We start from the raw sequence: 27718 nt of genomic DNA on the forward strand, positions 1-27718 counted from the left end.
ATCAAAAACAATGATTCATATTGTGAGTTAATATCTTTAACAAAGTATAACAGTTGTAACTTTAGAGTCTTTGAAATTTATCTGTATCCATTAAACCAACAAAGAAAAACTATAATTGTTAGGGGAAATGAAACAGAAATCGGAAGGAGAATAAACATGCTGTTAAATGTGTTCACTAAAATCTAGATTATAAACTAAGGCAACTATTGTGTCCCATTTACAAATTCTGCCAATAATTTCCCATGATGAATTTAATATTAAGAGACTGTCCAGAGCATGCTAAGAAATTCAAGCTGTTCTTTGTGAGTCAGACGCCATTTCTCCATGAATGTTCCATCAAATGCGGGATTTCCAAATAAAGACAGAAGTTTTGAAACTGCTTTTTTCCCTCTGCAGAAAATTTCTCGAGAGTTCTCTGATTTGGAAGCATTCATACAGTATAACATCAGAGTGTTGAATATGAGGCAAGTTCACAACACTTACATAATAGACTCAGCCTTTTATGGAGCGGAATGGCTGCTCAGGACTTTGGTAATATTCAGCAATTTCTATGCTTTTTATCTGCTGAACTTACAAGTATTTTATTGTTTTAATTTTTAGCATAATTTATTCAGTTTTTAAAAATCATTTTAAATTGTCTGATTAAATTGTGTTTGTTTTGGAATGTGTTGTAAGGGCTGGAAAATATACTCACAACAGTGGGCCTGCAAAAAGTTAGATTAATCATATGAAGTAGGTCAGTGGTAAGCATAATTGCACACTGCTGACAGTAATATCTGGCCCATCAACACCTTGTGTTCGCTTTTCAGAGTCACCAATAGGAGATGTCGCAAAAAGAGTTTGAATATTGATTGCTAAAATGAAAAATTGCAAGTCTTAGTCACATGAGGTCTGGAGTGCACTGATTTCTTAAAATCAGGTGGAGTAGCAGGAGGAATATCCTAAAGAAAGAAGCATTTTATTGTTAAATTGAAATTTTATGTTTCTTATTCTTTAAGATTTAGCAACTGTCTGAATTTCAAGGAGGCACACTCTTTCATCCACTGAAGCATTTGTTCAGTTGTTACACTGTTGGATGCCAATAAAATGTCAATGGCCTAGAATGATTGAAAGGTGAAGATCTGAACATGAGATGTTAAGAATAGCTGTAGCCCAAGCTCAGTGTTTGAAGGGAAACATATGATGCCATTGAGTGATTTGCTGGCTTGTGGATGGATATGATTTACCGAAAACCACCTTATAAACTAATGTAAGTGATATAAGACAGAGGAACAGAATTGAGCCATTCAGCCCATTGAGTCTGCTCCATCATTCAATCACAGCTGATTTTCCTTTTCAAACCCATTCTCATTCCTTCTCCCTGTAATTGTTGATGCCCTTAGTAATTCAGAACCTATCAACCTTTGTTTTAATTATACCCAGTGACTTGGCCTCCACAGCTGTTTGTAGCAACAAATTCCACAGATTCACCACATCTGGCTAAAGAATTTCCTCCTTATCTCTGTTCTAAAAAGATATCTTTCTATTCTAAGACTGTGAGCTCTGGTCCTAGACTCTCCTGCGATTGGAAACACCCTGTGAACGTCCACTCTAACTAGACCTTTCAATATCAATCAGTTTCAATTAGAACCTCTCCCCATTCATCTAAATGCCAGTGAGTATTGGCCTACAAGTCAACCTTTACAGAATCCTGCATGAGAATTCCGAAATTATTTTACACTTAGTTCTGAATTTGCTCCCCATTTATAAAACAGTCTATATTTTCATTCCTTCTACCAAAGTGTAAGGTCATACTCTTATCAATAACAAAGACAGGTGTGAAAAAAGGGCCTGAAGGATCATTGGAGACTCGAGTCACCCCATCCGCAAACTGTTCCAGCTGCTACCATTCAGGAAACGGTACCACAGCATAAAATCCAGGACCAACAGGCTCTGGGACAGCTTCTTCCACCAGGCCATCAGACTGATTAACTCACACTGATTTGAGTGTATTTCTATGTTACATTGACTGTTCTATTTATTATTAATTACCATGATTACATATTACATATTTAGATGGATAAGTATCGTAAAGATTTTTACTCCTCATGTATGTAAAGGATGTAAGAAATAAAGGCAACAACAATCAATAAACTGTTGAAAACTAGGGGCTACCTTAGCACAGAATTTGAAACTGACTAACATCTGGCTTGAGAAGTGGCAGAGACGGCAGAGGGATCAAAAGAAGTAATCAACAGAAATATGAAGCAGTATAACTAGATATGTCAGTGAGTAGGGATCACCAGTTGCCCAAATTCTCAGCAGTTTCAACCAGGTGATCTTTGGAAAACAAATCAAGAAGAAATGGCAGGTGTATGTAAAACCTCTTATCAGATTTTATTCATTGGAGTCCAGTTTACATCTCATTTGTGCCTCTCTGAAAACTTGTGTAATTTTTCACAGGTTTTGGAATAAATATTTTTTTTTAAAAATATGGAACGCTTCACGAATTTGCGTGTCATCCTTGCACAGGGGCCATGCTAAACTTCTCTGTATCATTCCAATTTTAGTATATGTGCTGCCGAAGCGAGCACAAAATATTTTATATATATAATGACTCCAGATTTTTGATTCTTTTAATTTTCATAGCTTGTTGAAATTAAATGTTCAAGAGATGATTCTTTGTCAAGTAAAGATAAGTGAGCTTATTTGGCTAAAAGTCAAGAACACAAGTTGTTCCATTTTTGATGAGGTGTTTCATATTTGAACTAGTGTTCAAATGACTGTATGCATTTCAGTGCCAAAAAATGAAGATGCCTTTACTTTTTAGTACAGACCTCATTATTTCTATACAACATACTGCCAACAATCCAGGCCATTAGATTCATTAAACATTTTCAATAAATTTGACTCTTGACTTTTATAAACAAGACGTGCTGAAGCACAGATCTTCATGGAGTTGAGTCCAAGTCACAATAGATTGTATTAGTTTGACATCGGGTCATTTCTCTGAACCCTTGATTAGTTCAGTGTCTCCATGTCCTTCTGTGAAAGTGCTGAACTCATGTTAGATGTATCCACTTCATCAATCTGGGAACTTCAGAAGAGGAAGGCATATTTGGACATTTCCTACAAAGTAGGACATATGAAAGTTCAGAATTAGGTCAATACTTTGCCCTGGGGAAAGGAAGTATTTTGAAGTAGTGTCACATATTCAAAAACAAACATATTGTTCTGGATGGATTTATAAAATTAAATATTACTTCAATATTTTTTATACCTACAAAACTAGGTATATTATTTTAATTTCAGAGTAACAAACGATATGGATTTCCTAGAAAACATTCCGGTTTCAGATAATTTCAAAGGGTATATTTACAATGTTTGCCTCATATCTTTTCATGTGCCACTATTGTATCATTGCTCTTAGCAACCCTTACATTGCTTAATATATAAAATAGCTGTTTGAAATTGCAGGAGGAATCAGGGGATGTTTATAAATGCACTATTGGAAAGGTTGACAAAGCTAGCATTTATTGCATATTCCCAACTGTCTACCTGAACTGCTGCAGTCTCTGGCTGATGGTAATTCCGTAGCTGATGCATCATCAATAACTCTGAGACGTGGATTAAGGTAGGCTTTTATTGGCTGGAAGAAAGAACAAGCAGCAAGTGACCACCACACTACATCCTGGAGACTGAGGCTGGGGCTATGTCTCCAATCGCCTTTATACCCGGGCCCGTGGGAGGAGCCACAGGAGCAGTCAGCAGGGGGGGGGCGTATCCAGGCAGGTATATGTAGTTCACCACAGTAGTGTTATTGGGTAAGGAGTTTCAGTGACAATGAAGTAATGGTAGTGTATTTCCAAATCAGGATGGTATCTGACTTGGAAAGCAACTTGCAGATGGCATTCTTCTCATGCCCCTCCCATTCATGTTATTATAATTCATGAATGTAAGAAGTGCAGTGGTAAAGCACTTTGTAGATGGTGTACAGTGTAGTCACCGTACAGATAATGGAGGGAATGAATGGATCATCAATAATTAGAATCAGGTTTAGTATCACAGGCATATGTTGTGAAAATTGTTAACTTTACAACAGCAGTACAATGAAATACATGATAAATAAATATACAGGGAAAAAACTGTATTATAGTAAGGATATATGCCTATTAAATAGTCAAGTTTAAATAAGTGCTGCAAACAAAAAACAGAAATTTAAAAAATAGAGCATATTCTTCATGGGTTCAATGTCCATTTAGAAATCAGATGGCAGACGGGAAGAATCACCAAGTGTGTGCCTTCAGGCTTCTGTATCTCCTTCATGATGTTAAAAATTAGAAGAGGGCGTGTCCTAAGCGGTGAGGGTCCTTAATGATGGATGCCACATTCGTAAGGTACCACTTCTTGAAGATGTCTTGGACACTATGGAGGCTAGTACCCATGATGACGATGACTAATTTTGCAATTTTTTGCAATTTACTTCAATCTTGTGCAGTAGCCCACTTCAGCTCCTCCCCCCCAGTACCAGACAGTGATGCAGCCAGTCAGAATGCTCTCCATGGTACATTTTTAGATGTTTTTAAGTGTTTTAGTTGACAAACCAATCCCCTCAAACTCCTAATGCATTACCTTGAACAGCTGTGATGTTTCTGCTGCTGAACCGTCGAATCATCAGCCAGGTCCATCCGTCTCCAGACATTTCATCCAGTAACCCGGAACATCCTCGGGATGGTGGGACAGCAGAAGGTGATCAATCTTCTACCCCCGATGGTCAGACTTCCAGCTACTATCATCCCTTCGCAGCCAAAGCCAACTGGACACTCTGCTGCTTGAGCCATGGTGTTAACGGCTCTCTTCCTGGTTCTCCCTCATATCCCTAAAGCTGCCATCATCTTCCAGCATGACACGGCGGGAAATCTTCTTGCCCCTCTTCGACAGGGAAGTTCCACGTATGCCAGCCTTGCAGTCTGCAGTCTGGCACCAAATATAGGCGCTGCCTTGACTTCTTTATAGCTGCATCGATATGTTGCATCCAGGTTAGGTCCTTAGAAATGTAACACCCAGGTACTTGAAATTACTCACTCTCCTCACTTCTGATCTCCCTGTGAGGATTGGTTTGTGTTCCCTCATCTTACCCTTCCTGAAGTTCACAATCAGCTCTTCAGTCTTGCTGACATTGAGTGCAAGGCTGTTTCTGCAACGCCACTCGAACTAACTGGTATATTTTGCTCCTGTACACTCTCTCGTCACCATGTGAAATTCTGCCAATAATGGCTGTATCATCAGCAAATTTATAGCCGCAGAGTCATGGCTGTAGAGAAAGTAGAGCAGTAGGCTAAGTACACATCTGTGTGTTGCACCAGTGTTGACTTCCAGTGGGTAGAGGTGTTATTTCTAATCTGCCCAGATTGTAGGTTGCCAGTTAGGAAGTCGAGGATCCAATTGCTTTTCTTTGTCCTGCATGGTGTTGAGTTTCTTGAGTGATGTTGAACTGCATTCATAGCGGTAAATAATGACTGTGGCATCACTGAGCTAGCCTATACCATATGGATGATTGAAAGACAATGGGGATTAGGAGGAGGTGAGTTAGTTACTGCAGGAAACCCAATTTCTCAAATGTTGTTGAAGATTTGTAAATACGAGGGGTGATTGATAAGTTTATGGCCTAAGGTAGAAGGAGTCAATTTTAGAAAACCTAGCACATTTATTTTTCAACATAGTTCCCGCCTACATTTACACACTTAGTCCAGCGGTCGTGGAGCATATGGATCTTGGACCTCCGGAAAGTGTCCACTGCATGGGCGATTGATAAGTTTGTGGCCAAAATTAGAAGGAGATGAGTTATACAGCTCTCATTACATGCACATGCAGGTCAACTCTTTGAGTGATTGTGCAGAAGGTTTAAGGTTAATAACTCATCTCCTTCTACCTTAGGCCACGAACTGATCAATCACCTCTGTTGTGGACACTTTCTGGAGGTCCAACATCCATATGCTCCACGACCGCTGGACTAAGTGTGTAAATGTAGGAGGGGACTATGTGGAAAAATAAATGTGCTAGGTTTTCTAAAATTGACTCCTTCTACCTTAGGCCACAAACTTATCAATCACCCCTCGTAAAGAATCCCACAGAGAGCTGAATTAGTAACTAGAATAGGGTGTAGGGAAAGAAAATATTTGAGCTCCTCCCCAAAAACCTTCAAAGAATAATTCAACTTCAAAAACAAGCAATCCAAGAGACATCTTCACTTCAAAATAGATTGCTCCACAACTGCTGGACTAAGTGTGTAAATGTTGGAGGGGACTATGTTGAAAAATAAATGTGCTAGGTTTTCTAAAATTGACCCCTTCTACTTTAGGGCATGAATTTATCAATCACCCCTCGTGTATTTGTTTGTGCAAATTAGGGATTACGGCCTAGTAATTTATTTGTCCCAACTTCTTTTAAGGCAGTTCCTTGGCAATGGAGTTAGTTTATTATTGTCACACTTATCAAGCTACAGTGAAAAATATAGTTCTGCAAACCACCCATACAGATCATTTGAAAAGATATGTACAGTAGTAGCACAAGGGAAAAACAACAACAGAATGTCATTATGGCGAAAATGCAATGTAGGTAAAAACAAAGTTTCAAGGGAAATGATGAGGGAGATTATGAGGTCAAGAGTTCACCTTTAATGAACAAGAGGTCCATTCAAGAGTCTTATAACAGCAAAATGGAAGCTGTCCTTGAGCCAGGTGCTCCATGTTTTTATCTGTTGCTACCCAAAGGAGGGGGCGGGGAGAAGGGGGAATGTCTTGGGCATGTGGGGGTTTTTGATTATGTTGGTTGCTTTTCTAAGGCTGTGTGAAGTGTGGACAAAGTCCATAGTGGGGAAGATGGTTTTCATAATGCTCTGAGCTGCTTCCACAACTCTCTGCAATTTGTGCGGTCTTGGGCAGAGCTGTTACCATGCCAAGCCACAATGCATCTGGATAGGATGCCTTTTATAATGTGCATCCATAAATCAGGGATGACTTATTTCTACTAATCATTATATGCGTTCTGAGATTGTTGATGAGGCCAGTGTGGGAACTGGAGGTGGCCGATGAGACAGAAGTGGTGGGAGTTTGTTATCTGGTGGGCTACTTCTGCCATTTACACAGGATTTCTCTGTGCCCCCAAAGGATTATCATAAGGTCCTGCGCATTAACTTGAATGCTGCTTCTCCATGTTGATTAGTCAGAGGCTAGAGCTTCCCAGGAGCCAATGGGGAATTTTCAATCCTTCAAGGCAACGATGAACATCTCTTTAATTCTCTGTCTGGTTATCTCTTCCCACAACACAACTTGGAATGGAGTGTCTATTTCAGGAATCTATTATCAGCGATATGAATGACATCTCAAACCTAATGTTGCCAAATGAAGATAAATGGAACCTCAGTGCTTAGGGTATTGGTCTGGGAGAGACTCTGAACCATCTTCAACAGGAGAAATGCCATCTGTCTGCAAAATTCTCTGATTTTAATTGCTATAAAAACAACATTCTGTATTATTCTAATTCTATTTTTAACATTTCCATAAAGATCACAATCTGTGAGATTCCTAGAAGAGAGATGTCACAGTTTCCTGTGTAAGGCTGCACTGTGACAACAACACATGGCACAGCTTGTAGAGCTGCTCCTTTACAGCAATAGATCATATGCCTATATGTTCAATCGTGACTTCAGCTACTGTCTATGTGCAGTTTGCATATTCTCCCTTTCACTGCATGCATAATCTCTGGGTGCTCCAGTTGCCTCCAAAAAAATCCATGATGTGCGAGTTGGTGGATTAATTTGCCACTGTAAATTACTTCTAGTGTAGACAAGTGGAGGTTGACAAGATGCAGTGAGAATGTAGGATTAATGTTAGTGGATGGTTCAGGACTAGCATGGACTCAGTGGGCCAAAAGGCCTCCTCCCCTCATGTACCTCTCTCTGTATTTGTCTCCACGTTACATAAAATATTCTTCCTACTATTGAAGAGTGTTGCTGTTTCAGAAATTGAAGTAATGATGGAAGAAGGAGGGGACAGACTCCAAAAGGATCAGAAGGATTCTCTTCTCACTGAAGGAAATAATTTCATTTTCCCTGCTTTGCACAAGCCAAGTTCACATGGCAAAAGTTTGCCAAGGGTTATTCTGAGAGAAACAATTGAAGCCAGTGAATTCCTGCACTTTTGGAGAAGTCTACAATGCAGGCAAATCCTCATGCCTGCTCTGATTACTCCTGTGGCTGAAGAAATGTAGATGCAATCCTCTCTGCTTGAGTGTGGAACTTGGGAATTTCTCTCATACAGCAGTAACAGTAAACTGTGACATTTTGGTAGAGGCCAGTAGCAATGATCTAGAATTATGCTGAGGTGAGGAAGCTGTGAATGACAATGACTTTGACTTCCACGGATAAAGTAGTCTACTTCCTTGCTACCAGCATTAAATGTAGACTGTTACCCACTGAAGACACTTCTGATTGTAGACAAGCCATTGTAGATGAAAGAAAAGTACAATTCATTTGGGAATGGTAAAACCGATGAAATAATCAGATAATGAAATAAATTATGCTGAACATGTCACATGGATAGGAGCAAGATTTAGTGAACCACCTGGTCAATAGAGGTATACAACTGGGGCCCTATTAATGTTATCATTCATGTGATCAGGACCCACCAATCACTTGGTAGAGTAAACAATGAGACTACGGAGTAGTGTGAAACAGCCTCGCTCATGATATAGTGTGAGTGCTAGCCCTTTAAACAGGATTCAGGAGAGCAGTATTGGTAAATACTGATTATTCTGCGAGTAAATAAGAACTTGTTTTCTTGCAGAGCAGTGAGGCTGAAAATCTCTGTTGACATTAATCTTGGGAGATTTATGTGGAAGATGCCTTTTAGTGTCAATGAGGATCTCACTGGAGAATATGGAATCAAATTATCCATCAGGTGCAGAGTCTGGAAATGGGCAGAAATTACTCCTGTTTAAGAACATTTTCATCTGAACAGCATTATTTGAACCATTCTTCCCTCTGTTGTTGAAAGACCTTCTAAATAGTATGTCTTTTAGTCCTTGCTTTGAATTAGTTGTAACGTCTTCTATTTTTGGAATAATAACCTATAAGAATTACTGAAGTAAAATCCGACGTTGTATTTGTAATCAGCTCATTTTGTTTTCTTGTATATTTTAATGGAGAGTCAATCATGATGATTTTTTTTCGGGGGAGGGGGGAAGCAAAACATTAAATTAATTGTGTGCTTTCATTCTGTTTGACACCAATAAAACTGTAAAATGTTTGGTTATATTCAGCAATGAAATAATTAATGGATCAGAATCAGAAAACAATTTTATATTCATGACACATAGGCACCCTACACATGTACTGTTAGAGCACAATCAGCATTGTGCTGATCAGCACAATCACATCACAGTGTGATGCAAATAAAAGAGGTGTCAATTAAAAACTAAATATATTTTTCATTAAAATATAAAGATTCTTTGTACACATTTTTCCTGAGAAATATAAAACAAATAAAATATAGATTTAAGCAATTTGATGAAATGCATTTTAACTTAAAGTCACAGACTTATCCTGCATCATCTCTTTTAGCACTGAGTGAGGCACAGGATTTTAAGTATTAATTCATTACAGTCAAAATATTGGAAAGGATTTGTTGCTATTTTGAACAAATGTTTTTAGGGTCATATAACAGCATCACTAGTTACGGCAGAGATATAAGATAAAGCCCAAAACAGGAAAGGTATCTCGCTGGAAGAGGGAAGGGCATCCTTTTCCAAAGTGTAATTGGGGTCACTGGAAGTGCAGAGTGATAAAACCAATGAAATAATCAAAGAGTGTAATAAGTTATGCAGAACATGCAACATGGAAAGAAGCGAGATACGGTGAACCATCTGGTCAATGTAGGTACACAAGTAGTGTCCTGTTTATGTAGTTATGCATGTGACCAAGATCCAATAGCTATCTGTAGGAGAATACGGCATATGCTTAGTGGGGTTACTATGGAAGCAAAAATGTAATGCAATGCCAAGAAAGTGAAGTTCCTCAAATATGACTGAAACTTGTTTACTGTAAGCTGAAATAAGTTAACCTCATTTATTCCTGTAAGGGCAAACAGGGTGGCTGAGTTCACATTCTCTAACATACAGGTGGTAATCACCTTATTTGCCAGGAGCATTACCAATTTTCACGATGAGACTCTGAACAACAAGGTTTAATCTTCAGTATATTGTATTGCTACATAGAACAACTCACTTAATTACATTAATTGCAGCATGTGCGTACCTGTAGGAAATATTTACTGATCAATCCATGCTCATTCTCATTAACAATCAGGTTTCAGGCACTTGCAAGCTCATGATAAAATAGGCCACATTCAGCATGGTTTCATTAAGGGGAAACTTGCCTGACAAACCTGTTGCAATTCTTTGAGAACATAACTGGCAGGATAGCCAAAGGAGTCAGTAGATGTTGTTTACTTGGATTTTCAGAAGGCCTTTAATAAGGTGCTATACATGAGACTGCTTATGAAGGTAAGAGTGCATGTTGGTACAAGGAAGATACCAGTATGGATAGATGATTGGCAAGAGTGGGAATAAAGGTGACCTTTTCTGGTTGGTTGTCGATGATGAGTGATGTGCTATGGAGTCGGTATTGGACTGTTTCTATTCAGGTTATATGCCAGAATGACGGAATTGATGGCTCAGTGGTCAGGTTTGTGGATGATTTAAAGGTAGGTGGTGGGTGTTATGTTTTGAAATTTCAGAGGTTAATCAAAAGAAAAACATGGGATCATGGATATTTTTGTCTACTTCAATTTACTTTAGTAAGGCACACACATATGACGTGGTGGCATAATGATGTATGCCATTCAAACACTTCTTTCCAAGTATCCACTTCTGATCAGTTCTGTAGACCCTCGCCAGGATTGCTTGTCCAGGAATGAAACATTGAACTCTTTGTTTGAGGAGCCCTCAATTTGTCAAAGCTGTTTGTCCTGTATACTCCTTCTGGGATTGGGCTTGGGGAGATCCAACCGTGAACACAAGGGACGAACCAGGAACAGCATAAATCATTAGTTGTTGGTTGTAGAGTGTGCTGCATTGCAACATGCAAGAAGGAACTTTACAAGCTTCTGATTTAGTATCAGTATAATGTAATCTGCTGACATTGCTCACAATGTACAAACAAGCTGGAGGAACTCAGCAGGAACTCCAGCTTGTTTGTACGTGTTGATTTGACCCCAGCATCTGCAGTGTACTTTGTGTTTGCTCACAATGTGTTCTTCAGAGTCTTGATAAATGATTCTACCAAGCAATATGTAGCTGGATGGTATGGTGCAGATGTCTGCATTCTCTGATAGGGATGGAGAGGTGCTGCTCTTGGCATCTTCTAGATATGGTGGTAATCTGAACAGTGCAAGATGAGCTGATCAATCTACTGATCTATCCCAGGCTACAAGACAAAACTTTAAGCCAATGCTTTCATTTTGAACAGCCTAGGTGACTGTATAGAGCTCTTCTAACAATTTAGCTCTCCGCTTGGATGGTACAACAACTCTTAATTCCCACATAAAGCAGCGATTATCAAGGACAAATTCATTATGTCGCAGGTAAAAATGGGGTAACTGGAATTTCTGCTGCACATTCCAGACATTTTGGTTGGCCATGTAGACCTGAGACAGAGTGGGCTCTTTTCTGGTTTCCCTTTGGATCATCTCTGCCATAATAGGAAAACTTTTGATTTGCTTTAGGGGAAATATGTCAAGAAGAGCGTCCTCTTTTGTAAGATTTTCAGGTATTTCCTTTTCCAAGGGTAAATAGGACAATCCACCAGAATTTCCATGATTAGTTGTCCTCTTGAATTTGATCGTGTAATTGTGTCCTCCGAGAAAAAGAGCCCATCTCTGCATTAGTGCTGCTGTTGTTTGTGGAACACCCTTCTGATCGGTAATGAGGGTCAAATCTCTCCCATACTAGTACTGACTAAAATATTTTACACCCCAAACCAGAAAAGACCTCTCTGTCAATCTATTGGTATTTTCTCTCTGCAGTGGTAAGAGAAAGTGATTCAAAGGCTATGCGGCACTCACTTCCATCACTCATACCATGAGACATGACTGCACATATATCATAAGGTAAGGAATGAAAGGGGTTTCACTGGATGAAGTAGATCATAATGTGTGATACAGTATCTGACATCACCATTTACTTTGCCTTTTGGAAAGCCACCTCACATTGTCCATTGTCATTTCTTCCCGATCTGTAGTAATGACTCCAAAGGGTGATGCATGATAGTTATGTTTAGCAGGAACTTGTTATAGTAATTGACAAATCCCAAACGTGACTGCGAACACGACATGTCCTTTGGCCTTGGGACAACCACCACTACTTGAATTTTCTTAACACACTTGTGTAATCCATGTGTGTCAATAGTTTGACCACAATAAGAGATGCTTGGTCTAAAGAATTCACACTGGTTGCATTGTGCTCTGAGCCCATAAACTTTTAATCATTTTTATCACTGTCTAGAGATTTTGTAGATGTGCCTTGTCATCCTCAGTAACAATGGTGTCATCCAGGTAACACTGAGTGTCTGAGCAACTTTGCAGTACCTGGTCCATAGCAATTTTCCAGAGTGCAAGTGCAGATGCTACTCCAAAAATAAGCATATTATAATGATAAAGCCCTTTGTGAGTGCTTATGTTGAGAAACATAATGGACTCTTCTTCCATCTCTATCTGTAGGTAGGTCTCAGCTAAGCCCAATTTGCTGAAGTATTTCACCCCAGAAAGTTTTGCAAAGATATCTTCTATCCTGGGCAGAGGGTATTGATCTTCTTTTAGTACTGGCTTGATGGTGACCTTAAAATCACCACAGATCCTGACATACCAGTCCTTCTTAGCTTCTGGAATCACTGGCATTGCCTGTGGGCTCCACCCAATCTTGGAAGGAATTCCTTCAGCCTCTATGCAAACCAGCTCAATGGGTACTTTATCACAGATGGTATAAAGACCCTGTTATAAAACTAGGGTGTGATATTTCAATTTAACATTATTTTACCATTGATGTATTTGAGTTGTCAAATACTGTGGCATCATCCAGTATCTTTCTAAATTTGCTTTCAGTTGACACTATTGCAGGGGGTGTGGCATGCAAACAGTGGATGGACCTACAATCAAGTGGTAGTTGCCTCATGCAATCACGGCCCCATAATGCTGGCCCTCCTGTTTTCACCACATACCAGCCCAAGGTAGCTCGTTGCTTGTTGTATTTTACTGTTATGAATGTCATTCCCACAGGAGTTATCTTTATTCAGAATATGTTCTTAGTTGGATATCTGCAGGCTTCAGTTTAGTATCTTTGAAATGCTGTTCAAACTCATTTTGTGGAATGACTGAGACAGCCAAACCAGTATCCTATTCCATTTTAACTATTTTGCTGTCCACTTCTGGTGTAAGCCATATTGTTTGTCTCTTGTTAGTTTTCATATTGTAAATCTGAAAGCTGCTCAGTCCTGTGTCACTCTCATCATCACCAAATATTTTATCAACAGCATGCAAATCAGAGCTCTTTTGAAACTGCAAATAGACATTTTATCTTTTTCTCTTCCCTGTGCGGTCCATTTAATTTTTTTTTCTGCCCAACATGCTCTTTGTATGTGCCTACTATGTTGCATTTTCTGTCAGTTTCATGTTTAACCCTGCACTGCACTGGTCTGGTGTATGTGAGCCTCTGCTCACATAATTTGTAAAACAATTTGTTCGGCCAGGTTTGTGTTTGGACATTGTAATTTTGGTCATACTCACTTCCATTCCTGACTGCAAATCAATTCTGTTGCTGGCTGCCATTTCCATTGAAACAGCAATTTCAACTGCTCTTTTAAATGTGCGTTGTGCTTCAGTTAGGAGCTGATTTGAATGCTTTATTGTAAAATTCCACAAACTAAATGATCTTGTAGTGCATCATTATGCCAATTACTGAACACATTATACCACATAAACTGAAAATGACTCCTTTTTGATTCGGTTAAAGTACTCTGCAGTCAATGATGGTTTCATTTTGAAATGCTCCTTCATTACATTCCCAATATTATCAAAGCTCATTTTGGCTGGTTAGGTTGAAGCAATTAAATTTCTAAGCAAACTGTGTAGGTTTCCACCTATTACACTTAGTAACTTTGGCTCTCCCTTTTCATTGGCTGTTTTACTTGCTTCAAAATACTGCTCAATTTATTCAGTATACAATTTCCAGTTATCTGCTTTGCAATTGAATGTAACTATCTTTCCGATAAAGTCTGCCACTTCTGTCTCTTTTAAATTTAGTAGATAGATAGATAGATAGATAGATAGATAGATAGATAGATACTTTATTCATCCCCATGGGGAAATTCAACTTTTTTCCAATGTCCCATACACTTGTTGTAGCAAAACTAATTACATACAATACTTAACTCAGTAAAAAAATATGATATGCATCTAAATCACTATCTCAAAAAGCATTAATAATAGCTTTTAAAAAGTTCTTAAGTCCTGGTGGTTGAATTGTAAAGCCTAATGGCATTGGGGAGTATTGACCTCTTCATCCTGTCTGAGGAGCATTGCATCGATAGTAACCTGTTGCTGAAACTGCTTCTCTGTCTCTGGATGGTGCTATGTAGAGGATGTTCAGAGTTTTCCATAATTGACCGTAGCCTACTCAGCGCCCTTCGCTCAGCTACCGATGTTAAACTCTCCAGTACTTTGCCCACGACAGAGCCCGCCTTCCTTACCAGCTTATTAAGACGTGAGGCGTCCCTCTTCTTAATGCTTCCTCCCCAACACACCACCACAAAGTATTATTATTCCTCAGTACTAACTGTTTATGAGCTCCTTAATTTTGTCTGTTTGCTGCTTTTCTTTTAACTTGAACATTTCCCTCCCCTTTGAAAGAAAAAACATGCTGCACTTTTTTAAAAACTTGAACATCTCTCTCCCCTTCCGAAGAAAAATGTGTTGTGCTTCAACAGGTAGGTAGTCGTCATCAGTTTATTTTAACCTCATCGTCACTTATGTTTTGTAACTACAGAAACGAAATGAAAGAAAAACAATGGAGCCATAATATTTTTGTCTACTTCATATGAGGTGCTCATTTATAACCTGGTGGTATAATGACATATGACATTTACTACTTCTTCCAAATAACCCATAATGAATAATGTGAACAAACAAAGCATGATAATTGAACAATATACTTGAAATATTAAATACACTTCAGAGGGGCAGATAGTGTTGAGGATGCAGGGAGTCTGCAAAAGGACAGATTAGGAGAATGGGCAAAGAAGTTTCAGATCGAATATAGGGTAGGGAAGTGATTGGTCATGCACTTTGGTAGAAGAAATATAGGCATAGACTATTTTCCAAATGGGGACAAAGTTGAAAAGTCAGAGGTGTAAAGGGACTTCTGAGTCCTTGTGCTGAATTCCCTAAAGGCTAACACAGTGGTAAAGAAAGCAAATGCATTGTTAGCATTCATTTCAAGAGGACTAGAATATAAAAGCTAATAGTTATTGCAGAGGTGCTATAAGGCATTGGACAGACTGCACCTGGAGTATTGTGAGCAGAATCAAGCCCCTTATCTAAGAAAAGATATGCTGGTATTGGAGAGGGTCCAGAAGAGTTCATGAGAATAATTCCAGGAATGAAAGGTTTCACGTGTGAGGAACATTTGGTGGCTCTTTGCCTGTATTTGGTGGAGTTTAAAGGAATGAGGGAGGATCTCATTGAAACGTATCAAATATTGAAAGGCCTAGCTAGAGTGATGTGGACTGGATTTTTCCTATAGTAGGAAAGTTAAGACCAGATGGCAGAACCTCAGAGTACAAGGATGTCCCTTTAGGACAAAAATAAGGAGGAATTTCTTTACCCAGAGAATAGTGAATCTGTGGAAGTCATTGCTGGTGATGGCTGTGGAGACTAAGTTATCTGGTATATTTAAAATAGAGTGTGATATGTAGTTGATGAGTAAGGATGTCAAAGGTTATGGAGAGAAGGCAGGAGAATGGGGTTGAGAGGGTTGATGTATCAGTCATGATGGAATGGTAGAGCAGATTTGATGACTAAATGGTATAATTCTGCTCCTCTGTCTGTGTCTTTACATTATTCCATTCAAGGCCTTAAAAGTGTGTACAGTATAACATTTATTGTATGTCTAGTATCGAAATTAGTTTTCCAAAAGAATTTGCAATGTGGTTGCCAAGGTTTTATGCAGGAGGCCAATAAATTTTCTTTTCTGGATCACAGTCTTTCCATGTATCTACTTTCCACCCAACCTCTCTGCTTTCCTTGATCTGCAGAAGATGGTTCACACTTTACCCCTACCAAAATTCAGCAGCAGATCCTAATCTCTTAACTCCACCATGTGCCCCAAGTGGAATTCTAGGTCTTCAATTTCTACCCCTATGTGTTGCTCCACCCTTCTGTCATCTAGGTTTTTGCCATAACCTTACACACACCTTCTAAATGTCTTTTCAAAAGGTAGAACATGCAAAGGAAGTTAGGTAAATCCCGACCCTGGTGATGAGGGAAGTCAGAGGATGTTGTGGGAGAGAAGGGTTTGCAACCCCATTTGCTATCAAGCATTAATTCAATCAAATTCTTGTCAACTGCTTGGTCGGTAAGCAAAAGATTTTTTTTTTTTAAGATTTTTTAAAAGATGGTGGAAATCTGAAATACAGGAAATGCTAGAAAAGGCTACCTCTGTCGAAAGTGAAGTAGAGTTTACATTTCACTTCAGAGACTCTTTCTCAAATTTTCACTCTGAAAGATTGACTGTATTTCTATTTCCACAGATGCTACCTGACTGCTGAGCGTTTCTGATGTTTTGTTTTTGTGCTTAAGTAAAAAATCATTTTGAAGAATCTTACAGGGAGCAATGAAAAGGCACTTCAAAAAATTAATTTGCAGATCTCTAAAAGACTGGAATATACACATATGTTCAAGATAGAAGGTAAATATCACACAAATTATAATGATATTAAAATCCATTATATTTAGTATCAGTAATATTTGTGAAATGAAATATATGATTGTATAAATTAGATTCAGGCCAAAAGACTTGCAAAGTACTAATCGGAGTTTAGTCCAATTTAAAAAAATACTTCCAATTCATGTAAAAAGTATAATTTTTTTGAGAAATGTTAGACCATAAGACCATAAAGCCAACAGGGATAGAAGCAGAATTAAGCCATTTGGCCCAATGAGTCTGCCCTGTCATTCCATAATGGCTGATTTTTTTCCCTCACAATGGCATTTTCTTGCCTTTTCCCCACAACCTTTGATGCTCTTACTAATCTAGGACCTATCAACCTCCGTTTTAAATACACCCAATGACTGTTTCCACAACTATCTATGGCAATTAATTCACCACCTTTTTGCTGAAGAAATTCCTCCTCATCTCTATTCCAAAGGGACACTCCTCTATTCTGAGGCAGTGCCCTATGATCTTCAACTCTCTCACTATTGGAAACACCATCTTGACATCCACCCTGCCTGGGCCTTTCAATATTTAATAGGATTCCATGAGATAACCCCCTTTTTAGAGCAGTCCAGTTTGAAAATATCATTAATTTACAACAAGTTATGCTATTTTTCCTTAGCTGGGAAAAGCTATGGGGAGTGCAGTCCCTGGAGGAGGGCTGAATCACTAGAAACAACTTTAGAATTCTCAGTCTGTCCCAGTCCTATATAATGAAAGTGAAGTAAATGTGAATTCCTAACCAATAAAAAAGCACACATATGTTTTAATTAGTATTTACTTAACTAAATAAAGACCAAATACAATATTTTAAAGTTCTATTTCTGTGCTTAAAGTGATGTGTTTCATTGCTTTATGCATGCATCAAAAATGTGTGAGCTTTTATCAAAAGGGATTATCACTAATCCCTCACTAGGTTTGGAAGGGTGGTGCATAATGCTTTTACATCAATCAGTTCATCTGCTGTGAGTCATTATTTCAATTAAAAACAGAATCATTGTATCAAACACATTACATGACTCAGTGTGAATGCATTGGCATTATGAGTTTAGACAATGAGCAATTCAAAGCAATCAGATCCTTGAACCACCTCCTGGACCCAATTATATGATTGAGCTTAACTCTCAATGGCTATCTATTCTCCAGCCTACCCGTAGCATCAATTTCCTCAGCATGTTCAATGCTTCAACCTCAGATGAATTTCCTGGATATCTCCTTGGGTATTCCAAGAATAATGCAATTTGATTAAAAAGAAAATTACAACCAACAGTGCATTTTCCTAATTGAACTGGAAATGTGCGTGATTTCAGAATCAATTATGTTTTCTTCTGCTTAGCTATCGGTGCTGAAGGCACATCATCCTTCAGAAAAAAAACAGGTTCCAAATCTTCAATGAAATCCCATGATTTGAACTTTCTGCATCTGAAAAGGTTCTGGTCATACAGCGATTTTAATTACCCACACATTTCTGTATCGCCTTACCAAAAATGCCAAGGATGATAAAATGTAACGATCACAGGACAATAAGCATAATGTCTCACTGCATCAAGCTACTGTTGAAAATAGAGTTCGACAGAATGAAAGGTACAATCAGTGGCGAAATTGCAGAAATGCAGTCTGGTTTTCTTAAAGGGAACAAGGGAAGGAATATTTGTAATGAGAAACATCATGGAGAGATGCATTGATGCACAAAAGACCATCTACTTACACCATATTGACTATGAAAAGGTTTTTGATAAAGTAAGACACGAGAAAGTAATAGAGGTGCTGAACAAGTATGATCTGGGATGGGAGAATGTGCAGATAATAAGGAACTTGTATTGGAAACAGAAAGCTGCGTTCAGGGTAGAAAATGAGCTATCACCATGGGCATGTATTAAACGAGGCGTAAGGCAAGGCTGTGTTGGCTCGCCGGATTTGTTCAACCTTTACGGAGAATGGATTTTTTGGGAATGCGACCATCAGGATACAGATATTCCAAATGGAGGCCGGAAGGCGGATAACATCATGTATGCGGATGACATTGTGTTGTTAGCTGACAGCGCAAGTGAACTGCAAATTATGCTGAATAAAGTGAATGAGAAAAGCCTTGACTACGGACTTAAAATCAACCCAAGGAAAACAAAATTGATGGTAGTAAGCAAAACAAACACTAAAAACTCATTCATGATGGTCTTGTTACAAGTGAATGGACAAGACATTTAACAGGTGCGAAAGTTTGAATATCTTGGCAGTTGTCTGACAGATGATGGGAGATGTGAAGTTGAAATCAGAAGGAGAATAGGTATGGCTAAGACCCAGTTCATGAAGCTAAAAGATCTACTACTCAATCAGAAAGTAGATATCCAAAGTAGAAACCGCTTCCTCGAGTGTTACGTATGGTCAGTGCCGAGGTATGGATCAGAAACATGGATCCTGAAGAAGGATGACATGAAATGAATTAATGATTTTGAAATGTGGTGCTATCGACGAATGTTGAAGATTAGCTGGGTAAAGAAAATTTCAAATGAGAGGGTTTTGTCTGAAACTGATAGACCACGGACACTGCTGGAGAAGATTATAAAGTTAAAGGTTGCTTATTGTGGACATTTTACAAGGAGAAATAGCATCTTGTCGGACTTGCTATATGGAAAGGTGAAGGGAAAGAAAGGAAGAGAAAGGCAAAGAACAACATGGCTGGATAACATCAAGGATTGGACCAAGTTGGACAAGACTAGGGATGTTGTGGACAAGTCTCGGGACAGAGCGGCGTGGAGGAAAATCGTCTGCCAACTGGAAATTCCAGATGCGACCTATTTCGATGACACCTTTCTAGCAGAAGGAAGGTTGTGAGAGGATAGAGGGTAGTGTGTTCTGCAACCAGTGTACTAAATGCTACTTTGAGTTTTGTTAACCAAGCTCTTCCCTTGATTAAGTTGACTTTCTTAAGCAGGCTCACGAGAGAAAGAAAGATTAAAATTTTATATCTCAAGTGCAGCACAAAGGACATGGATTACTGAGCAGTAGAAATCTATATCACTGGATATCATTACCTATAGTAGACATCTGTAATCACTGGAGAGATAACATCAATGCTATATCCACAAATATCTTCAAATCCACTGATGGGTTAAGAGGACCAGTGCATGCATCCCTTCCAAAGCTAACATCAATGCCCCTCTTGTATACTACTGAGTAAATTACACTGTTTGCATGCCCAACATTTTTTCCATTTTCCAAAAAATGGGCACTCAATTCCAAGCACCATTAGGTAAGATATTACCAAGCAGATGGAAAAACAGATTTGTTCTTATAGCTGCCTTGAACATTCAGAGAAAGTATGTTCAAGCTAAAATCAATTGAGTTGAATTACTTTCCTCTGGACAATTTCTTCAATTCAACCATACAAGCTGAAATGGATTCCCCTTCCTATTGATCCCACTTATGAAGCCTAAAGTATTCTTCAATCAACAAAGGCTTTGGTTTAAATATTCCTACATTACATTCATCATATCAAACCTCATTTCTGTCTGTTTGGTTGGAGTAGTCAAACTTCTAAGCAGACTCTGTGTGTTTCCACAAATTTCACTCAGTAACACTGGCACTTGTTTCTCATTGGCTATTTCATTTGCTTCAAAATATTGCTCGACATGCATCATCCAGTTATCTGTTGAGTAATTCAACACATCTATTATTCTGATGTAGCCAGCCATTTCTGTTTCTTTTGTTGATTGCTATTTAAACTTAAATGTTTTCCTGCCCATTCCAAAGAAAAACATGCTGCACTTCACCAGGTAGGTAGTTGTCTCAGGTTCATTGTCAAGCTTCCTTGTTGCCACTCTATGTTGTGTAACTCCAGAAACTAATTGAAACTAACATCCAGGGAATGGAGAGATGTAGACCATATGGAGACAGATAGGATTATCTGGATTGCAATATGGTTGGCACAGAAATCGTGGGCTGAAGTTCCTATTCCCGCACTGTTCGTTGTTCTATGTTCGGTACCAAGTAGTATCTGTAGAGAGAGGAATAGTCTGATGACCATTTTGTTCACTTGTTCATCCATTGCGCAATGACCACTTTAGTCATTTGTGATTTGTAGAAACTGGACTAGTCTGTGGGCATGCAGATGGCTGCGGAGGCCAATCCATGCTCAAAGTGTCCTTTGGCAGTGTGGACAAAACATTGCAGCCGCATTAGGTTTGGGAGTCACTGTAACTCAGTCTTTGCTGCCGCTGTCCTTTCTGCCTCATGTGTCACTGTACCCTTATGGAGGATGGAGTGCCACTCAACCCCATCCTGGACGATATATTCTCATGTGTATGTGTCTGGATTGATGCCAATGGCTTTTAGTGAAATTTTCAGGGTGTTTCCTTCAGCCTCCATGGGAACACTTTCCATAGTTTGCCAAAAAGCAATCACTTAGGCAGCTGATGCTCTGAGATGTGACCTACATGGGCTGCCCAGCATAAATGGGACTTCAACATTGGTGTAGACACTGGGCAGGCTCACTTTGATAAGTGCCTCAGTATCAGGGAGCTTTCTCAGGCAGACTTTGTGGAAATAGTTCAGTTTCTTGGCATGCCATTGGTGCACTGTCCATATTTTGCAAGTGTAAAGCAAAGTGGGAAGTACTATAGTCCTACACACCTCCAGCTACATCTGTTACAGATGTTGGTAGAAAGTCTGCTGAAGACTACATTTGCTTTGTGATCCTGGCATTTACTCCATCATCAATGATAATGTTCTGAGACAGTGAGCTGCCAAGATACATGAACCTGTTTACTGGGTTGAGTCTTTGACTGTTCATTTCATTGTTTGGCTCAACATATGATTTCCCTGGAAATGGCTGATGCAGTACTTCAGTCTTCTTGGTGTTGGGCGTAAGCCCAAAGTTGGTACTTGCATCAGAAAACTTGTTGACACCGTGCTGCATATCATCCTTTAAACCAGCATTGAGGGCACGGTTGTCAGCAAAATGTAAGTCTCTGATTCTGTCAGTCATAACCCTAGACTTAGCTTGCAGCTTCCTGAGGTTGAACAGTTTCTCATCAGTGCACAGCTTAAGCGGTCTTCCAGAGTGTCAGCAAAAAACTGCCTTATGTTGCTGCTTTTTAGTTTGGAGACAATCAGCTGTCTTGGGGCTTTCTTTCCTTGTGGCCATCTCTTGTGCTGGATGCTGATGTTCAGTTTATAATTGATGAGATGGCGATCGACTCTGTCCAACAATTTGTGCACATTCCATGCACCGAGCGTGAGAGGAATAGGCCTTAATTTTCTCGTTGATGCATTTAGACTGCAGTGGTAAGGTCCCTGTAGGCCGTGGTAAATTGGCCAGGGAAAAAAAAGGAACAGACAATGTTTAGAGCACTTTTTCTAGCCCCTTCCTCATATCGTGGAGGTGATCAGTGCATTCCTGAAGAGGCCTGCTCAGTCACTTAGGTGGCTGCCAAAAGTCACTGCTGCTCCATGTCAGTGAATAGCAACTCTATGACCTGAGACGCCACTGTGCAGGTGTGCAACTATGGCTGCCAATGTACCCTCACCTGCTGCTTCATCACTAGCCTGTTGCCACAGGACTTTGGTTAGTTCAGAATGGGAAGGATTCACATGAGTGACTTGCGCATAAATTTAGTTTAAAGTGAGGAAGAGTTGTGCAGCATCAACTTCACTTACTTGTCTGAGACTACTAGCATACAGTGGCAAGACAGAGTCAAGATGGCTGGAGATCTAGTCAGATGCAATAGATGACGATGATGTCCTTAGTGCCTCATCCCACTCTAAACGTTCTACAGTGCCCTGCTGGGTTTGCCTTCCTGCCCGTTTAACCAAACTAATGTAGTCTGCTGGGTCCAGTCTTCATTAGCTTGGACAGGCAAGCCCAAACTCACCGAGGGTTTAAAACCCACCAGTTGCTCTCACCTGGTTTAATCTGCTAGTCGAAGCTGTTTACCAAGGTGTGGCCACTGCTGTTGGCAAACAGCTGCTTGGAGCCACAGGTGAGAGCTGAGTGCCAAATGGGGAACAATGGTGGATGAGCTACTCCCAAGCGAGCATGATGTGCCCACCCCAACAGAGGTCCTACCCCTGCCTGACACCCCATACACCCCCACTGACCTGTGACCATGTATCAGGATTGTGAAAATGTAGTAATTAAGCTGCTTTCTCCACTGGTTCTCTTTCTCTCTAGTTTAAAAGAATGGTTAATTTCTAAATAACTCAGTTCTGATAATTACAATTACAATTACAATTCTATTTCTCCCCTCACACAAGAACACAAGAAAATATGGGCTGGAGTTAACAACTCTTTCATCTGTTGTGGCACCAACTGCAGGCAGTCATCAAAACACACATTGTATGCCTGTGACTACAAAGTAAAATACATTGTTAAAATTCCACACCTATGGTTGTTCCCAAATACAACAAGGGATATGAACAGCTGGGGCCAAGTCACAGCATATTTTTTCATCAAAAAAAGGTCAAGGAAACTCCCTTGTCAAGACAAACGTATTCATCTCTGATTCTATGGAGACAGCAAAGCTGGAAGACAATGTTCCGGAATTTGTCATAATTGGAATCTTTCCCATAGGCTTGGACTGAGGAAACAAATGACATCCTGGAATAGAAGTTTCAGTAGGACAATTAAGCTACCATCCAATTAAACAGCATGTCCCCAATTTTCAGTACAGTAGCTGCAAGTTGCTTATGAACAGAGAGATCAACAGTAGAAATCATTGTGTACTGGCAGTCCAGGCAAGCTGCAGTTGATCACGTGAGAAACGTAATTCACCTCAATGTATTTCTTCAATTGATCCACATCCAGACAGAGAATCAAATAGCAAAGACTTCATTGTTCCCTTGGCAGAGATCCTAGAACCTCAGTGAGCCGGGAGGAGGGAGAACAGTTTGTAACAGTTCCTTTGCGCTCTCTTCAATCCGCTTAAAAACTAACTTATTCAAGTTGTAGTCCTTAAACATGTCTTAAAATGTGGTTCTGTCATCACAGAAACTTGTGATCACACAAACCAGGCCATACTACTACGGTGGCACCAAATGCGTAGCCACCCTTCTGAGCTGCTCAGAAAAATCTTTGCTGATTTGATTTGACACAAATGATGCATTTCACTGACTTTTTTTATGTACGGTACATGTAACAAATAGAGCTGCTCTTTCAAAACTCTACAAGTGATCAAGGCCCATGATGCCTGAAATATGTTACTTAAGGTTTCATTGTTCATAATCTATTTTGGTCCAACGCTATCAATTAATCACAGTCAGAATACAATATCTTTATCATGATGTTCTCTTTGTAATATTCATTCATTTGTTGGTCACTTTATTGGTTAGGTCGATGCTTAGCAAGCTTGAGGTCTCTTGTAACTGCAGTTAGAGATTCAGTTATGGATTGCAACTGTTTGTTGGCAATATTACATATATATTTCCATATACAAAAATTACAAGTCAGAATAGAAAGGGAAATCAAAAGTCTTTCAGTTGCAGAGATTCATTATTCAAATTTCCTCTGGTGGCATCCACAACTCCATGAGCTGTTGTAACTTTTTCTCCCTCAACAGATATTATTCATTTATTGACTTCCTCCATTGTCAGTGGAATATATTAATGACTGACAATCTGCTGTGTGCAGTATCACTTCCATAACTACAAAAAGATATATTTACCTTAGAGTCAAAACAATGCAGATTCATTGGACTGATTCTTCAGATAGGATTTGTCCTATCAGAAAAGGCCGAGGAAGATTACCTATACATTAGGAGTTCAGAGAAATGGGATGTGTTCTCTATAAGATATTCCTTAAAATGAATGACAGGACAGATCCAAAGAAGGTGCTTCTGTAATTGGAACGTTTAGAATCCATCTGGGGGAAAAAAGAGGCTCAACCATTTAGGGCAGACATGAAGATTTTTTCCCTTCTGTAGTTGGTTGTAAAGCTATGGTATTCTCTACATCAGAGGGTTGTGGATGGTCACTCGCTGAGCAAATTCAAGCCAACCAACAAAATGGATGAGGCACTGGATGCCAAATTTTGGCTCCCAATTAATTTTATGTCCTAGCAATTAACAGAATATAGCTGTCATGAATCCTTTTGACTAAAGATGGTGCCAGGTAGTGGCAGGTCTCTACCCCTTTGAACATCATCTATCTGAATTGTTTAATGACTACCTTTTATGCTGTCACTGTGTTTCTCATGACGCTCATTACGTGAATACAGTTTCCTTATGCTTCTCGTTCTTAAGTAATTAGTAATTAGCCCAGGTTTCCTGTGTTCTATTTAAAGTTAATCCACACCAGTGCTCATCGCTGAATCCTGGATTCAAGTTTTTTGTGCTCAAGTTCCAAGAAAGTGAGTACTTAGTTTGATTATTTCCTGGATTATTCTCCAAATAAATCTTCATTGTTAATTTCTATGATCAAGTCCAGAGTTTGCTCCACACCTGGGCCCGCTCATCTTAAGGTTTTTACAATCGCATCACACATTGTCAAAAGTTATTGATTAGGAATTATTAACATTTAGCACTCTGTTACTGTTTTTAACAAATTATAATGTAAAATTGTGGTTAAAATAACACATCAAGTGTTCTTTGAACAGAAATGATATGACAGTTTCATGTTCAATAATGTTCAACTAACTGATAAGACAAGAAGGTTCTCGGCCCGAAATGTTGACTGTCCTCTTTTCCATAGATGCTGCTTGCCCTGCTGAGTTCCTCCAACATTTTGTGTGTGTTGCATGGATTTCCAGCATCTTTAGATTTTCTGTTGTTTGAGGAAAGACTTCGATATTGTTTTAAGATTTCTACAGATTATCTTCAATATTTCTTCTAAATAATGTATTACGTGAGATATTAGACCAGTGTCAAATGTATAAATAAATACATCACTCATGCTTCTAATGACTTGCACAATTTTTGCCACATTCCCCATATTGTCACAACAAACTGTGTGAGAGATTACAAATTGAACAGAAGGCCAGAGACACTCAATAAACCTTACACAGTCTCAATCTTACTTAATTATCATTGGGATTTTCCACTCTTGCTGCTCAGATCAAGTTTATCAAGGAGGCTTCAAAGTTGAATCCTTGAGAAACTGGATGCCAATTACATGTTGAAATACTGTAAGAATTTTTGTTTTGCTTAAATGGAAGGAGTCTACCCCTCCTACACATCTTCAATGGCTACGTGATATTATGTCTTATTTAAATTTAGAAAAGATCTGCTGCTCAGTCTTAAATTCGAAACAATCTTTTTATGATATCTGGGGACCTTTCCTAAATTACTTTTCCAATTTATAAAGTTTAATAGTGCACAGACTTTTATGTATATTTTTATCTTCTCTTAAGCGAATATTTTTTTTCTAATTATCCATTATCATCCATCGGCTTTTTTCTTTGGTAGTTGGTAGGGGGTTGACATTTTTTATATAAAAAATTTCTTTTATGATGTATGACCTATCTTTAAATTTTTGATTACAGAGTGGTATACCTTTATGTGATATGCTATAACATTTTGATCAATTTTATTACAAATATGAATGTACACAAGTTATGTTGAGATGTATCTATGTGTTGCACTCTGTAAATCTTGTTTTTTCTTCTGAATAAAAATATTGTAAAAAGAAAAAGAAGAACTTTTGTTTTGAGTAAAATATAGTAATGAAGTTAACATTGTATTCCAATTCATCCAGAAAACAGTATTTTACAGTTTTTGAAGTTATTTTAATGAAAATATTCCCAAAGGTGAAAAAATTTGAAAACCAATTTAACAATAGCTGTGGAGTGAGTGATTTTTAAAAAAATATATATATTTAGTGATAAAGCTATTATCAGCTGTATTTGTCAAAATGTAGCAAGTTACAGATATAACTTGTCATATATGTGTCAAATCTTTAATTTTAAATAAAACATTTTAATAACAGTCTGCAGTTTCAGTTGTTACCTGGAGTTCCTGGCAGAACTCTGTTTCTTGATAAGAATTGAAATCTGAGAGAAAATTCTGGTGAGAAAACACTTTTCAAATGTCCACAGTTTGCTGGCGAATCTTTGACTATGCCTGAAAATGGAAACACTTTACCAGAGTCAGTCATTTTAGATTCTAATTATAAGCTGCAAATTTTCATTCTGTAAATTTCCAGCAAACAGCACTGAATTCTGTCTTACCTCAGCTTTCATAATTTTATGGCTTTCAATTAACACTATATCTTACACTTGGGCACAGAGCAGTCATAGATTTAATGCATTCTGTGCTGTTTTCTGGGGTGTTCACAACATGCCCACCTGAATCTCACTGAGAAGAAAATGCCACATTTAATAGAACCAGTTAGCAAGAAGCTAAGGGACCATTAACTGGATATAATTCTTAACACAGCTATTAATTTACCCTCAGATATTCAAACTGGATTCATTAGACCACAAATTAGACTTCAGGCATTGATTGTATTTATTTTCTTCCATTCTTCATGCAGTTCAGCATATTGCTTGGATTAATTTCCCAGCAAAAATGTGGATGGTTAATTCAAGCTTATTATCTGCAAGGCTAGAACATTGTATCCAGAGGACATTTAAATTGTTCTTCTGGAAATGAATTAAATGAGTCAGAGCATTTGCATTTCTAATAAATATCATTTGCAAACCCTCCAGTGCTAAAACTGTATGCCATGTGCACTTGTTTTATGTTACTTAAGTGTTAGAGAGAAAAAC

At 38.7% G+C, this 27718-nt stretch overlaps 1 long non-coding RNA gene and 1 other non-coding gene across 2 annotated transcripts in view; both read right to left on the bottom strand.

The window, feature by feature from the left end:
- Positions 1 to 2194: 2194 nt before the first annotated feature.
- The window catches only part of LOC140739410 (uncharacterized), a 972090-nt gene continuing 946566 nt past the window's right edge, over positions 2195 to 27718 (bottom strand). Inside the window, exons 2-3 of the long non-coding RNA XR_012101625.1 lie at positions 3538 to 3628; positions 2195 to 3108 (exon numbers count right to left, since the gene is read on the bottom strand). This is a non-coding gene — a long non-coding RNA (uncharacterized lncRNA). The remainder of the gene's footprint in view (positions 3109 to 3537; positions 3629 to 27718) is intronic.
- Positions 2467 to 2573, bottom strand: LOC140739628 (U6 spliceosomal RNA). Its single transcript, XR_012101698.1, has one exon. It is a non-coding gene; the product is annotated as a U6 spliceosomal RNA (small nuclear RNA).

The sequence above is a fragment of the Hemitrygon akajei genome, chromosome 15 (genome assembly GCF_048418815.1).
Source record: "Hemitrygon akajei chromosome 15, sHemAka1.3, whole genome shotgun sequence".
Taxonomy (NCBI): Eukaryota; Metazoa; Chordata; class Chondrichthyes; order Myliobatiformes; family Dasyatidae; genus Hemitrygon; species Hemitrygon akajei.